Below are 13053 nucleotides of genomic sequence, written 5' to 3'. Positions count from 1 at the left end.
AAGGACTTGACCCTGAATGCTCATCTCTAGCGCCCAATACGACGGCACCGACTTTTGGCAGCACGATATTATTTACTTTAGGCACAAGGATATAAGGAAAGGAAATGTGAAAAGTGCACAATTGAGGCCCACCGCCGTGCAGTACCTGAAAACTGCTCTGGACGGAACTAGCATTACAGCCTCGACAGAGAACTCACGGTGCGATTACAAATGCATTGAAAAAGCTAGCCTGAAACATCGACATGACTGCACAGCGCAAAAGACGAGGACAGAAGACAGGACACAACACAGCGCCTGTGTTACGTCCTTTCTTCTGTCTACGTCTTTTGCGCTGTGCTGTCATGTCGATAACGAATCACCAACTCGCCCAAGCTTCCACTTCAGCCCGAAACGCTGAGGGAGTGAAGCGAGCTTCTACACGCGGCATCCCTTCGTGCGGAGAAGCAAGCTTCGGTAAACGCCTCGTGGCGAGCTACGCATGCACGCAGGGACATAGTTTGGCAACTTGACGTCACGATAATGCGTTGCCATGAAAATGCAGCCATTGGAAGCATAAAAAGAAATTGAGGCGGTAACAGTACTCGATTATGCTTGAACAGCTGATTAAGCACCAAGCCTGAGGCAAGCCTGAGGCGCTTTGTCCTTTCTGCCTAGTCTGGGCTCTCCTCGGCTCAACGGAGCGGACTAAATGAACGCCACGCTTCTTCAGTTACCTTACGTTCCTCCTGTTCAAAAGTCGCGCTTACAGTTGTCGCAAGCAGACGGGAGTCACCCACAGAAAAAAAAAAAAAATACTACAACAAGGACTTCGCTTTTTTAGTCCAGCAGACCATTTCGCAGGTCGCAAATAATGCCGGAAAACATTCGCTAAAGCTGCAATGAAGCAGTTCAGTTATCGTTGAGTCAACTAGACCGTAGATTGGTCCGACTACAACGAACGTTCACAGCACCCTCGAAGCCTTGATCCCAAATAACGTTTCCTTTTTCGATTATCTTTCCTTCATTTGTATATTATACTGATGGCGTCACCCTGCTGCAATATATATATGCCACAGGTGGTACTCATAGCGGAGTCAAATTAAATGTCGGCAATCGTTTAGCCTTTAATTTGACTCCGCTATGAGTACCACCTGTGGCAGCCATGACGGAGCAGAGACATCGAAGATGAACTATTTCAAGTGCACGGCGACGCGCGCATAGTCTGACCCGGAAGCCTGGCTGCTGCCTTTGCGCTCGCACATTATGGTTAAAGCTTCCTTGAGAAGCGAACAACTTAATAGACCAGAATTTTTGTTAAGAGGTGGTTTCGATCCAGTAGGCATTTCACTGCAGCATTAGGAACACGTAAAACTACCACGACCGATCGACATTACGATTCGACTCATGGCAGCGACCGGAAAACCGATCCAAACGCAGCCGGCACTATACTAAGCGCCAGACACGCCTTGTTTTCCAAAACCGCGCATCCCACTAAGCTGAAAAAGGCAAAAGCAAAACCGGCAGCAGTTGTACTCGCCCACCAAATACATCGTTTCGGGATATCGTTTGGCTGGTATGCGTACGACTGCACAGAACAGCTGGCACAACCAGCGGCCAGATCGCGGCAATGAATAATAGTAATAAAAGAATGGAATAAAGAAACGGAGGCGCGCAGTAAGGGCGCATGCTACACGACGACGTCATTTCGCACAGAAGCCGATACATCGAAAGCAAGCGGGCAGCGAATAACCGCGACGGCACGTGTTCACAAAAAAAAAAAAAGAAAAAGAAAGAAAGAAAGAAAGGAAAGAAGAAAAAAGAGAGACAGAAGGTCAGAAAGAAAGAAAAACGCCCCACACCGCTGTCTGCAGATGGACGAAGCAGCTAAGGGAACGTGGAAGCAACAGCAGCATAGTCCGCGGCCTCCGCGCATAACGATCTGTTTGCCAGCGACTCGGCGCGCGGGACGGGCATGCGAGAGCCAGGGCGCCCGCGCTTCGCCGAGATCGGGTGTCGACCCAAGGGCACTGCCGCCACCGCGAACGGCGCGATCGATGGCCGCTAGTGCCGCGCGCTTACGAGCGTGCCAGATACGACGCCGGATCGAACGAACGCCAGCGAGACGCGGGACTTCAGCCTCCGAAGGCCGCCGCCGTGCGACGAGGAGTCCACGCGCGCGTCGTAGCCTTTCACTTGCGCAACAAGCAGCAGCAGATGGGTCAAACTGCTGCTGGGTTGTCATAACAACACGCTGTATATACGGGCGCTATGTCGAGACATGGCCGGCTCGTGTACGCCGCCAGCTGCTTGTCTGGGTGAGGCCCTAGCACCAGCCGAGCTACGCGCACGTGACGAAACTCGACGAGGCAACGTCACGAGTTGTCAAAATAAACACGCAATCCGGTAGCCTAAACTACCGTGCCCTGAACTCGCTGTTCCCAGAAACGACAACGGCCTCTACAATTACAAGTACATAGCGTTCTGCAATGTTCCCTGCCACCTTGATATTTTATTACGCCCTCGTTGAAAAAGCGTTGTTAGACGCACAAGCTATCGCAGCGGTCATTCGATCGCGAGCCATGTTCTAGGATTCAAGACACGTTGTGGGTTGACAACAAAGTTCGCGCATTTTTGGAAGCGAATAAAGGTGGCGACAGGATGATGAATATCATGCAGTGCCGGGTGTTGCTGTTGGTGCACGACCTGCATCAAGATTTGTTTTTGACAATGAACAATATGCCTGTCGAGTGAGCGGTCGAGCTTGAAACGATGTAGATCGACGGCTACTACACACAACTTTCAAGCACATTTAAACGATGAGAAATTTACACCGCAATCACGTGAGCTTCATCAAGCGAGCTTAGCAAGAGTGGCCAAGTGACAGCTGTGTTAAGTAGGAACACTTAACCGATTATGCATACAAAGCATAAGCCAACCGCTGGAGTAGTACTACTACCGTCATTCAATAGGCTGTAATTCAGTCTAAGTGAACAGCTTTGCTTCAAAAGGTATGATAGTAGGTGTGACGCCCAAAATATAGCGAGATAATCGGCAATTATTTACACGTGCTTCTTAAAGTGCCATCCATTTTTCATCCAACGAACGCTGTTTTATACACGCTTAAGTGTTGCATCAGAAAGGGGGAAAAAATGAAGTAAAGGTAGTGGTTTCGTAGCATTGACCAGTTGGAACAGCTTAATAAACGGTAACTACAGCGCAGGTAACTACAGCAGTCACTTGTGCGGAAAAGGTGTGGAGCCCCGGCGCTTTTCAACAATTTACGCCACCGCCGGCAAGCGTTGAGAGTCGCTGCCAAATCAAGCGGAAGAGAGCCGCACCAAATGAGACGCAGCCGCACGGATCAGCAGGTCGGAGCTCGCTCGGGCGCACAACGTAAACACACAGCATCCGTCAACAGAGCGGGGCTCTCTCCGGGCGTAATCAGCGTGCTGCCGCCCCCCGAAGGCATGTGTCGAGCGCCCGCCGAAAGGACAGCGCGCGCGTACGTAACGGTATTTGCTCACCGCAATGGCAACTCGCTTGGCCGTTGCCACCTGGGTGAGCCGCGTGGGAAGCGTGTAGCTGCGGAGGCGGCGCATCTTCGAGAAGATGCCGTCTGCGCGCGGTAGTGACCGCGACGAGGGCGCCTTGGCGAGCTTCTTCATGGCGAGAGCGTAGACCGCTGCACACGGCTTCGGCGGCGGGCTGTGCAGCAGCAGACGGCGGCCGAAGTCCACTGGCGCAGGGCGTGAAAGGGCGGCAGGCTAGCGCGCCAGCAACAGCACGCGGCGGCGGACAGTTTAGTGCGTGGCTCGGCGGCGTTGCGGCGATCGACCGCCCAGCATCATGTCCCAAGGCAGCGACGCGGGCTCGGTGGCCGGAAGCCCGTGGCACACGGGGTGCACTTGCTTTCACAACTCGTTGTAGCAGGCTGCTCGCGAAAGCGGCGCGCACCGAAAGCACAGCGCCGACGCGCCGACGATCTGTGTGGGAAAGCAGAGATCGGCTGTCGCCGCCGCCGCACACTGGTCGAATGTCACGCACTGGATGAAACAAAAGTGCAAGCACCGCGTGCACCGTTACAGCACGACCGTCGTCTGTGAGGCTAAAACCTCACGCCGCAGTGGATCTAAGCCGAGATGGACGCAGTGGGCGGCGGTAGGGGGGAAGGTGGGGGCGACTGAGAACGAAGCTGGCGGGCTAGAAAAAATACATCGCGAAAGCGCAGGGACGTTGCGCCATCTGGCGCGCGTGCAGAGAACTCGAGCTCCTGGTGAAGTGGGCAGCGCCAGATTCGAACACCATAACAACGAACAAACGAAAAGTCTCGACGCAGGCTGTGGAACTGTTCCAAGCCTACTCAAGCATTCACAAAGTTTTGAGCTATAGCGCTTTTCAAACTTGGCGCCAGCAGTATATAATATCGGGCTCCTCTCGATAGCGAACTCAATATTCCCACCGAACTACGCAAGAAAACCTCTCTCCGCAGCAAGCGATTTGCATAACCCGTTGCATCACTGTGGTGGCTTCCGAAAAAGCAAATTTTTTTTTACCATCACTCATCGGAGCATGACAGTTTCGCATGGGAAATCTAAGGACACGTCAGAATATATTACGCTTTAAGCTATTTCCTTAACGCGGTTCAGCATAGTGAAGGGCGTGCGCTGATTCCTTGATTCTATAAAAGGAACATCTTTCTTTCATGTTGTTTTCATCGCGTCGGGTGAGCGGCTCGGAAGATGCTACTTGAAAGAAAAAGTGGCGTTATGCGCAGCTGGGGGGAAAAAGAATAAAGAAATGAAACTCGCAATTGAATTTTCAACCCAACATTATCTGACGCGAGGGCAAACTTCGGCCATATCTAACAATGTTAGAGGCAAATATGATACGCAGTTTCATAAGTAGAATAGTGAAAAAGAGCCAACCATGAACTGGGCACATCATAATATTCAAAAGAGTAGCCTTTTGTCGACAGGCCGCAGTAAAGTGAATGAATAGCGTAACTTCAGAAAGCAACGTCAGACCAAACTGGTCAGACGTGGACAACGCTCCAAGCTCAAAGAAAGAAGAAAAAATAAAATAAAATAAATAAATGAATAAAGCTGGCTAGACGTGAATAGTGGTTCCATATCAAAGAAAGAATCAAATAAAGTCACGACAGACATGAGCCAAATTATAGTCTGACCTACGCTGTCTCAACGTAGACCGTCAACAAAAGTGGCCCATTGAGGCTACTTCCAGTGTTTCCAACAAAATACAAACACCGCTAACATCTATTTAGCACAAATGCTAAAATGAAAAGACAGAACCCAACCTCGAAGTATTTCTACATAATTGAGAACGGTCTCTAATGAGCACGGCATTTCCGTAACAGAGATGACGTCATAGCTCGACTATTTGATACGTTTAACAGAGTAATTTATAGTTATCAGAAGCGGGGACATCTCCATGAACTTGCCCACATCTTCTCCTTCCGTTTACTTGGGACACAGAAAGAGCAGAAAAAAGTTATTTCCCGCTTCTCCAGTGCGCATTTGTTGGCCAACGGGCGAAAGTTGCCGGAGTCTAAAATTGGCATAAAGAGGGGTTGTCCCAAATTGTAGCTGTCGCCCTCTGTTGCCTTGAGAGCTAAAACTGAGTCAGCGGATTTCTCTGTTCTTTTATATTTATTCTTTTTGGGGACGCGGGAAGCCTAACGCCCGCCCCATCTCCCACGTTCCAAGAACGAGGAAATATAAGAAAACGAAAAAAAAAAAGAAATCCACAGGCTCAACTTAAGTCCTCACGGCAACAGAGGGCGACAGCTACAATTATAGGATAAGAACTTTGAGACCGTGTAGCTCCAGCGGGAAACCGCTGTTGCTGGTTGACATCTCTTTCTAGGGAGCCTTCATACAGACACGCATCCAGGCCCCCTATCTCTTTCAGTTGCAGCGAGCGTCGGATGCGACGAGGGACGACATGTCTGGAGATAAGGTGAGCGCGAGCGATATCATACAGAAACGAAGTGCCTCGGCTATAGGTATAGACGACCGGTTTCCCAATTAAATGGTCCCCAGAGATGATATGCTTTTCGTGCAAAGCAGGTGGATTGAAAAGTGGCGGGAATAGAATTGCAACGCTTCAAGCATAACGCAAACTGAAATAGCACGGTAAAGTGACGGTTACTATCCGCCACGCCGGCGGCGTCATTTCAAAAACATGTCAATTAAAAAAACAAGGTAGTTCATGTTATAAACAAACAAACAAACAAAAATAAAGGGACATGAATGGACAAGGACGAGACGCATTCGTTATCTGGGCCGTCAGTTCCGAATGTGCTTGTGTGTTATAATAGGTATGATGCTGCTCTGTACCAAGTATCTTTGCTCCGACAGGGGCCCTTCAATATCGTAAGTATGCCACTTGATTGATTGGCTAATATATTGATGAATCGTTTGAGTTTAATGTACCAAAGCAGCATAGAGCTACGAGAGACACCAAGGCTATGTGAGTAGGGCTCCAGGTCAATGGTAACAACCTATAGGAACGGTTCTTGAACGTGCTCCAAAGCCACGACATACGAGCGCTTGCTTATAGGAGTGTGCGATTTTAGAGACCGAATCGAAAAGTGCCAAAAGCGAGTCAAATCAAATCGAATAGTTTTCGAATAGTGAATAGTCGTTATCAGACTAATATAAAACGATGTTCACATCTCAGTATTTATAAAGTTGGCAAGTTTCTGTCATTACATAGAACGTTATGAATCGTATATTAAAATCACAAATGCAGGCTTAGGAGCAAACAACCAGTTTCTTCGCATGCATAGAACACTGCAAAAAGTGCGAATCACCGCTGTACAGCCTGTAAGGTATGGCTAGCTAAGTGACGTAGCCGGCTCCACTACGCAAGTTCTGATGTTTTGTGTCCTTGTTATGCCCGCGCGGGTGAAAACTTACTGTACTTTGCTCCAATCTTATGTTTACTTGGGCGCAGTTGACGCTCTGCAATATTCTAAAAGTATTCGAAAGAAGTTCGCACTTACGAATACTGACCATTCGATTCGAACACCGAATCGAATAGTCAGACCGAATCGAACAGGAGACCATAGGATTCGTTATAAAAATGTTTCGTATATTCGCACACTCTTAGTGCTTAGGCTTTCCACCCTCATCGGGATACAGTGGCCACGAAGATTGCTATCATTCCGTACAGTACGACGCGGAAACGATAAACACAAGAGGCGATTCTAATTAGAGCGAGAAATGGCCAAGGGAAGGCGTCTAGCCAACGCCGCTGTAACACATATCAAGAGGAAGTCTCCGAAGCCACGGTGGACTGAGCCAACGCCTTGACTGTGCGCGAAACGAAAGGACGCGAAAACACAACAGAAACGCTTCGTATTAAGTGGCGCGTCGAAAATTCCGCGACATAATTACGGGAGCCCCTCGCCCTGTTGCGGAAAAGGCCACCGCGCAGGTTACGCGTGTGCCGCGGTTAAAGGGCGCTTACGGAACACGGGTGAGGTGTCCAGTGTGGCCAGCCGGGTTATAAATAAAGGAGTGTTAGAGAGAGTGTGTGTGAACACAGCGGCGGTCACGTAGCACGAGTGGCAAGGGCACCGCGGGTGGGTAACACCCAAGGACAAAAGCGTGCTTCGCCACCAGCGGGGTGGTACAACGATGTACCGTGGCTGTGACGTACGGAGAGAGAAGGACGTGTGGTGTGGTCAAGCGCGCCACCCCGCTTGTCCGCGCAGGCAATGTTTTCGCTCGACCAACCGCCCTTCCCTCCACGCACCGTGGAAGCAATGGGAGATGGTGCTGCGGAACGCCATCTTTGTCCACGCGGGGAGGTCACATACGATCGTGACTGCCGTATTATATATATATATATATATATATATATATATATATATATATATATATATATATATATATATATATATATATGGAAGGAGCGAAACCACTTAGGTTTTTGTTGTCGGCACACGAGCGAACGAATGACATCAGCGGCGTACGCCTACGACGACTACCACACTCACTCCATAAACAGGATCACCGGTAAGGGCGCAAGAGAAAGTAAAAGCGGCGCCGAGCATGTAAAAGCGCAAGCATAAATAAGGTAAATACAGCAACATAAAGTGACGCAGAATCGCTCCGGTTTCGGCAGTGTTATATCTTAGCTCGGCCTTCATTGTTTTGTGACTAAACAGCGACGTTCGCCAGACCGAGTAATCAAACATGCTGATAGTTTCAACTTCCTAGTCCCTACATACCGTTTGTCCCAGCTAACGTTAGTCAAGCTGTTCAAAGGAAAGAAAATAATTCAAAATACCATTTTAATATCGACTGTGTGGGTTGTAGGGGTTGAAGGACGGGCTTCGGGATGAAAACCCCAAACTTGGGAGTATTTATTCTACATTATATACAGGACGGTGAGCGACAAGTACCAGTCGTACAGTCATTACGGGCCGGCAGCAACTCGGACGCTGCGGCCCGCGGCAAGAAGTTCGAGAGAGGTGAATCAGGGAATCAGGGACTGTCCCAGAATGCTCAGGTCTCTCTGGAAGGCTTCTTATAAACCCTTCGAGCACTGTAAGTCACGTCATGTTCGACCAATTGGAGAGTCCGCTCCGATGACGCCACTTTCAGCCAATGGTAGGCGCCCGTGTCGCGGTGTCACACCTGGCGGCTTTCTGCGGTCTTGCCTCGCAGACTGGCAATGCACTTCGAACGAGGAGAAGGGGAGGGCTGCTCATGCTCCATTGTCGGAGGCCCACCTGCTTATCCCGGCGGCGCACGACCTTGTTGGCACGTGAACTTGTTGCCTTAAACTTGTTTGCTCGGCCGCGTCTCTGGAATGCACTTTCCTGCTTCTGCATTCCTCAATTAGCTGTGCTGCAATCCGATGTGGTCTGGGGAACTCGAAGTAATCGCAGGAAACAGCTCCATATCTAACAGCTCGTCCTCGCCCCGGTTGTTCTGAATGGCCGGTGAACTCAATTCGCTGGCCATGAGGAACGCTGAAAGAAGCTGCAGGGTACTGGGGTCGAGCCTCGTTTGACAACCCTCGGGATCCCGGGCCCTGGAGAACATACGTCAAACAAACCAAACAACACAGCGCTGCACCACGCGTAAGCGCAGGCTCTTCACCCCTGACTCGCCAGGCTATTACTGAGTCAAAATCAACCCTGATCTTTTAGTTCCCCAATTTTGACAAAACAGTTCCAACCACCCTTCCAAACAGCTATCCATTTCTCCTCGAATGCCGACAAGACCAGAGTACTATTGTTGTTGCAAAACAAAAGGGTCGTTGGCGATGCAAACAACAAATGAAAACAGCCGAACATTACTTAAGTGGCCTAACTACACGAACAGCATGTTTCCAATCTATCGCAGTGGCGTACCTATCGCACGTATTGGTGCCACTGAACAATCTGGTCAACCTCACAAGTACGTAATCACAAGTGCACCAGCCTTGTGGTCACTAAACAGAACGCGTACTTGCATTGTAGGCAAACTTTTCATTCACGCTTACGTTTCTTTCCTGAAAGTCCTACAGGACACGTGACATAAACGAACAATTAAACTTGCGGGACTTACACACTCCGCAGAACCCTTAAAATAATGCGTCTTAATAACTCGTTCCACGCATACTTATCAGAGAAGTCAGAATACGGCTGCCCTAACACACGCGAGCAACCCAGTCATAAATCTGCTTCCTTCCGTCCACACAGGACATGCGCTAATGGAACTAAGAACGCTTCTCAGTGCAAATCATGCACTCACTGAAAATCTACGCGCTTAACCTTACAAAATTCAAAAACACTTAAAAAGAAAGAAGGTTAAATAACACACACGCGCGTTACGATAGGCCTCTCAACAATAACCTTGACCTTCAGGTTACTCACACACACACAAAAAAAAAAAGCCTATTTACTTATTAATGAGCATCTCGCGAGACTACATGTTTACTTAAAACGCATCTTTCAAATCTCGAGCTTCTCGAACGAAAACATAACAAAGCTCATACCTTACACCTTGAAAGAAATCCTAGTCTCAAATCGCGAAAACTTTCCGATGCTCAAAAATAAAAAACAAAACAACACGTTTTTCTGCTACGGAAGCTCTCTTGGCCTCCCTTTCCAAACGCTTACGTCTGACTCACTTTTGAGTCGTACCCGAGGTGGGCGTGGTCTCAAAGCTACTCTGGCTGCCGAGAGACAACAAAAGGGCTGATTCACTATCAGCTCCCCCAAGACGTTACGGTCTCCTGCCAATTTGCGTCCCCGCGCCCCGCTTTCAACACGAACTCGATTGACTGCGTCGCTACTCCCCACCTGGTCTCGTCCTGCCACCTTGCGTTTCTTCGAACTGCACGCTGAGCTGTGAAAAGAACTACGGAACGACGAGGAGCTTAACTGCCTCGTGCCCTTTGTCCGCGTCCGTGCAGAACATTCTTCGCGGTCCCCCTTTGACCTGTGGCTCGCTCGTTTTGGATGCGTCAACATCGTCCTTGACGACCGCACCTTTTTCCTCGCGCCCTGCCCTTTTGGGTTTCTGGCCATCTTTGGCGGCGCTACATAAGTTACCGTCTTTCGGTCTTTACCGCGCTTCTTTTTACGGCGCTTTCTCCTTGCACTCGCTTTCATGTCGCCTTCTCGTGCCTCGTGCTGGCCGGTACACATTTCGTCGGCCCGGATCGGTCTCTTACCCGCACAGTCTAAGTGATTTACATTTAAATCAACACTCTCTCTGCCTCGACTGGCGGACAGCTCAACCGACTCTGGCACAATGCAGCAGGCTTTACTCGAGTAAGACAACTCGCACTCTTGCGAACTGCCCTCTACTACATTGCCCAGCTCACGCTGTGCATCGGCACACAGCCCGTCGGTATCGATCGCTGTCTCACGCGCACAGTCCGAATGATTAACTGAATCATCCCTATCTAGGCCATCTAGACTGGCGGAGAGCCGCACCGATCCCTGAACAATGCAGTTGTTCTCTCGTGAGCTACGGAGCTCGCCACCCCGAGAGCTATTCTCAACTGCATCGTCCAGCTCGCACTTCACTTCTGCACGCAGATCTGGCTCTACATGGGTGCTCGCGTCTGTCGCGTCAACAGTACCCTTTTCCTCGCTAGCAACCTCGCTAACCTTACCAGCGACGCACACACGTGGTAACTGTGCCAATTTGTTCGCAGCTGGCCTAGCTGTCTCCACAGTCATCTGTGGGCACAGCACCTCGTCGCTCTCACTGCGGCCTTTAACGGCCTCTGTTGCCACTAAGGCATCGTTAGCGGCTAGCCTTTTCCCTTCACTTATCAATCTGCAGCCAATCTCACAGGCACTACTCTTCTCGTCGGCTTCTGGCGAAACTCTAGACACTTCCTCATTCTTTCGCTCTGTACTACCTACAGAATTCTCAGACAGCCGTTGTCTCTGTGCCAATAACTGATCACAATGCTGTATCTCTTTGATCAGTGCTGCCTTCTCTCTCTCATACTTTTCCTCTCGCTCACGTTCGCGTTCATTCTCACGTCCGTGACGCTCACACCTAAGAGTAAGTTCTTGAAGCTCCTGCTTCCGTTCATTCTCGCGTTCTTCACGCTGACGCTCACTCCTAAGCTCACGACGCTCTCGCAAACGTACACGACGCTCCCGCTCCCGTGGCTCCTGTATCACTTCCCAAGCAAGCTCAATGCTTTTATCATCATTGCCACTATCGTTAATCGCCTTTATGATAGCTGGCGTTTCCATCCGTTCGTCCGCCTCAACTCCCAAATCGTCGCACACCAACAACAAGTCTAACCTCGTCAACCTTCTAAGATCCATGGCAGCTGCCCCGACAGGTGGTTAAAACTGTTTTCCTTAATTAATTTGTGCAAACACACAATGCAACAAATTCCCGATTCCCAGAACTATCAAAATTGAACACACAACCTTTGAGTCTGGCGAATCATAAGGAAAAAAACCACGCGCTCACTTACGGTTGCAGCACTCTGCCATCCGGTTCATTTGTCCGCTGTTCCCGGTTCCTTCCGGACTCCCTGGGTCGAAGGCTCGCTCCTTCTTCGATACTCCCAGTCTCTTCGGACCTCTTTCGACGAAGGCTCTCTCTTCTTCGCTCTGCCCGGTTCCTTAGGATCTCTCTCGACGAAGGTTGATCCGTAGCGCTGCCACCAGCTGATGCATTCGGAGGCGATCCCACCGCTGCCAACCAGATGTAGGGGTTGGAGGACGGGCTTCGGGATGAAAACCCCAAACTTGGGAGTATTTATTCTACATTATATACAGGACGGTGAGCGACAAGTACCAGTCGTACAGTCATTACGGGCCGGCAGCAACTCGGACGCTGCGGCCCGCGGCAAGAAGTTCGAGAGAGGTGAATCAGGGAATCAGGGACTGTCCCAGAATGCTCAGGTCTCTCTGGAAGGCTTCTTATAAACCCCTCGAGCACTGTAAGTCACGTCATGTTCGACCAATTGGAGAGTCCGCTCCGATGACGCCACTTTCAGCCAATGGTAGGCGCCCGTGTCGCGGTGTCACACCTGGCGGCTTTCTGCGGTCTTGCCTCGCAGACTGGCAATGCACTTCGAACGAGGAGAAGGGGAGGGCTGCTCATGCTCCATTGTCGGAGGCCCACCTGCTTATCCCGGCGGCGCACGACCTTGTTGGCACGTGAACTTGTTGCCTTAAACTTGTTTGCTCGGCCGCGTCTCTGGAATGCACTTTCCTACTTCTGCATTCCTCAATTAGCTGTGCTGCAATCCGATGTGGTCTGGGGAACTCGAAGTAATCGCAGGAAACAGCTCCATATCTAACAGGGTCGTCAGAGGTGCTACGACCAAGCTCCGTAGACCTCAAGATCATACCTTGCCCAGTGTCTTATTCTTTCTTTTTTTTTTCGTTGAACAGCTTGGCTAATTCAGAGAAAGCACACGAGCGCCAATGATTGACAACACGTGGTAAGCAACACAGTTTCTTACACGAACAACCTGCACACCTTTGGAGTATATACTTATTATTATTATTATTATTATTATTATTATTATTATTATCGTTGTTGTTAACATATGTTAACGTATAGCACA

General features: G+C 49.8%; 1 protein-coding gene across 7 annotated transcripts in view; it reads right to left on the bottom strand.

The window, feature by feature from the left end:
• The window catches only part of LOC135915024 (5'-AMP-activated protein kinase subunit gamma-1-like), a 411044-nt gene that overhangs the window by 33401 nt on the left and 364590 nt on the right, over nucleotides 1-13053 (bottom strand). The window lies entirely within an intron of this gene.

This window comes from Dermacentor albipictus, chromosome 1 (genome assembly GCF_038994185.2).
Source record: "Dermacentor albipictus isolate Rhodes 1998 colony chromosome 1, USDA_Dalb.pri_finalv2, whole genome shotgun sequence".
Classification (NCBI taxonomy): Eukaryota; Metazoa; Arthropoda; class Arachnida; order Ixodida; family Ixodidae; genus Dermacentor; species Dermacentor albipictus.
Note: the sequence above shows the minus strand (reverse complement) of the source record. Positions and strands in the feature narration are given on the sequence as shown.